The sequence below is a fragment of the Sycon ciliatum genome, chromosome 6, assembly GCF_964019385.1.
Source record: "Sycon ciliatum chromosome 6, ocSycCili1.1, whole genome shotgun sequence".
In the NCBI taxonomy this organism is placed as follows: Eukaryota; Metazoa; Porifera; class Calcarea; order Leucosolenida; family Sycettidae; genus Sycon; species Sycon ciliatum.
In genome coordinates, this window is record NC_088648.1 from 3,994,927 (window position 1) to 3,998,364 (window position 3,438).

The window sequence follows — 3,438 nt, forward strand, 5'->3', positions numbered from 1 at the left end:
ACACTAAACAGCTGCAACGATAACACATTCTCCTTCTGTACACATAGTTCTGGATCTAGTTTACGAATATACAGAGCTTCTAACACAGCAAGATGTAACTTAGACCTTCCACGAGTCAAAATCGAAAAGATATCATCACTATACAACTTACGACAACTAGCACTGCCCGACAAATGACGCTTGATGGACGATGTCCGATCACTTAGCTCTGTCACCTTCGACGCCTGCCGTTGTTCTCTTCCGTTAGGCTTGTTTGGTTGGTTGCTCCGGTCCACACCTCCAACGTCCATTGATTTCATGTCCGTTTTTGTTGATTTCATGGCCGTTTTCGTGTCACTTCTTGGTCTTCCTCGTTTCCTCTTGTTGATCGTTGTTGTCACTTCCATTATCGACGTATTCAGATCACCAGTACTCCGTCTCTTCACCTTGCTTCTGGTAACTCTTCCGGTGTCTATGAGCTCCAGTGTCACATTGGGTGGTTTTCGAGACGGTCTCCCTCGCTTCCTCACGCTTGTCTGAGATGGGCCAAGCTCCCCGCCCGTCGAGGCGGAGGCGCGCATGCGTACATCTACACTGGACGCAGACAAATGCGTTCCAGTATCGGACTGCACAGCACATTTTGGAGGACGGCCACGACGAGGACGAGTACCACGAGCGTCAACAGGGACAAGACCTAACGGCACATGTTGACGGATGCGTGCGCCCAGGTGTTGAAGGGTTCTACCTACGTACCGATCTTCACATTCTCGGCACTGAAAAAAATAGATAAGGTTGCTTCTACTAAGGGTAGGTAGAACGTCCTTCTTCACACTGAACGCACGCGTCGTTCCAAATACTAAATACAATTTCACGCACGGGTAAGACGAACAGACAATGTTGCGCACCTCCTTCTCGACGCGCGCAGAACCAGCACCCACCCAGGGTAAGCGTAGTACCACGGGGCACCTGTCCGGTCCAAATGGTTTCGGATCCTGCGTGATTGGTTTGTTATTAATAAGTTTTGTTAGTAGTGACGAGGGGTATCCATTGTTTGTCAAAATTGATGTGAGCCGCCTCAGTTCTTCTTGAAGAAGGTGAGGAGAGCAGATTCGATGGGCACGATAGACTAGTGCTTTGACAAGGTGAAGTTTGGATTTAGTTGGTGTGTAGCTTCCCCATGGAATATACAAGCCAGTAAAGGAGGTGCGCAACATTGTCTGTTCGTCTTACCCGTGCGTGAAATTGTATTTAGTATTTGGAACGACGCGTGCGTTCAGTGTGAAGAAGGACGTTCTACCTACCCTTAGTAGAAGCAACCTTATTTATTTTTTTTCAGTGCCGAGAATGTGAAGATCGGTACGTAGGTAGAACCCTTCAACACCTGGGCGCACGCATCCGTCAACATGTGCCGTTAGGTCTTGTCCCTGTTGACGCTCGTGGTACTCGTCCTCGTCGTGGCCGTCCTCCAAAATGTGCTGTGCAGTCCGATACTGGAACGCATTTGTCTGCGTCCAGTGTAGATGTACGCATGCGCGCCTCCGCCTCGACGGGCGGGGAGCTTGGCCCATCTCAGACAAGCGTGAGGAAGCGAGGGAGACCGTCTCGAAAACCACCCAATGTGACACTGGAGCTCATAGACACCGGAAGAGTTACCAGAAGCAAGGTGAAGAGACGGAGTACTGGTGATCTGAATACGTCGATAATGGAAGTGACAACAACGATCAACAAGAGGAAACGAGGAAGACCAAGAAGTGACACGAAAACGGCCATGAAATCAACAAAAACGGACATGAAATCAACGGACGTTGGAGGTGTGGACCGGAGCAACCAACCAAACAAGCCTAACGGAAGAGAACAACGGCAGGCGTCGAAGGTGACAGAGCTAAGTGATCGGACATCGTCCATCAAGCGTCATTTGTCGGGCAGTGCTAGTTGTCGTAAGTTGTATAGTGATGATATCTTTTCGATTTTGACTCGTGGAAGGTCTAAGTTACATCTTGCTGTGTTAGAAGCTCTGTATATTCGTAAACTAGATCCAGAACTATGTGTACAGAAGGAGAATGTGTTATCGTTGCAGCTGTTTAGTGTCACACCTCGTGAAAGTGTGACAAGTGTTCCCTGATGTGTTCAACGTGTTTGTCTACAACTTGCAGCTGTTTGTTTTTGAGTTTTTAACACTTTAATCATTTTTAACACCTATGTTGAAGTGTTGACATTTTCTTTCTTTCATTCTCTATATAGTTATGTGTTTTTCTAATTTCCAACATTCCCTGTACTATCCTGAAGAGAAGGGAAAGAAAACGTTTGATAGAAAAAGTGTCTACTGAATTGTGTGGATTTGCGTCGTTGCATGCGAATACGTATTATTATTATTATTATTAGTCACAGTCTGCTACGAAATTTAGAGATAGTGGAACGAATGTGCGCACGGAAATCTAGGGAGGGGGTTAATATGACTGCAAGATGGCGATGAGCCTCAGGTCGACACAGGCTAGCTTCATTCATCTTTTTTTATTTTTTTTATTATAATATATATTTGAGGATTTCCCAAAGACGTAGTCTAAACTGAAGGGAGTCTGAACAGTTCGCTCTGCTGCCGTGGTCCTGCCTGCCTAGAATATATTATGGGCACATAACACTTACGTTAAAACGTTATCCAGAATGTTCAGCCCAAGAGGTACACGCTGCTCAGTCTCAATCTGAGACAAGTGAGCCGTAATTGTGGTAGTCGGTAGGGAAATGCACAGAATGTTGGAGTCATCCGCAAAAAGGCTCAAGGTGTTGGTAGTCACTGTTTGGATAATGTCGATCAGTAACTTATGTTAGTTAGTAGTGGGTCTAGATGAGAACCCTGCGCCACTCCTGTCCCCACCGGATGTAGTGATGTAACTTGATTACCAATTTGAACATGAATAGAGCGTCCACAGACAAAGGGTCCGAGCTATTTTGACTGAATATGATGAGCAGAATGAGGAGAGAAGATGCAACAGGACAGAATGGCTGGCTTTATCGAATGCTTTTGATAAGTCCAGGCAAGAGTACATAACCAAGAGTGTGCAACTCCTATCTTGAGCTGCGATGGGTTCACCCACGGCGGAATTTTATTATTGCGTCATTCTTTGGCAGAAGCATGATTAAGTGGGTATGCTTTCCTGCGCTTGTTTTGTAGATACCGGTGAGAGTTAGTAATTAGTTCAAGACACATCGATGATCGATCTATCGTCCGTTGTTCTGCTTCGACTACCGTGGCTGTAATGTACAAACCATTTGTACACTTTGATCTGTGGCTACGCATGATGGCATCAGTGAGCCAAACCGCCGCCAAAGACTGATGTCACAAAAATATTCCGCCATGGGCTGGGGGATCGTCGAGTTGCACAATATGTACTCTTGGTCCAGGTAGAGTCCGTCGCACAAAGCTTTGCTGTCAAAGGCTCTTCTTATTGAGGATGTCATTTG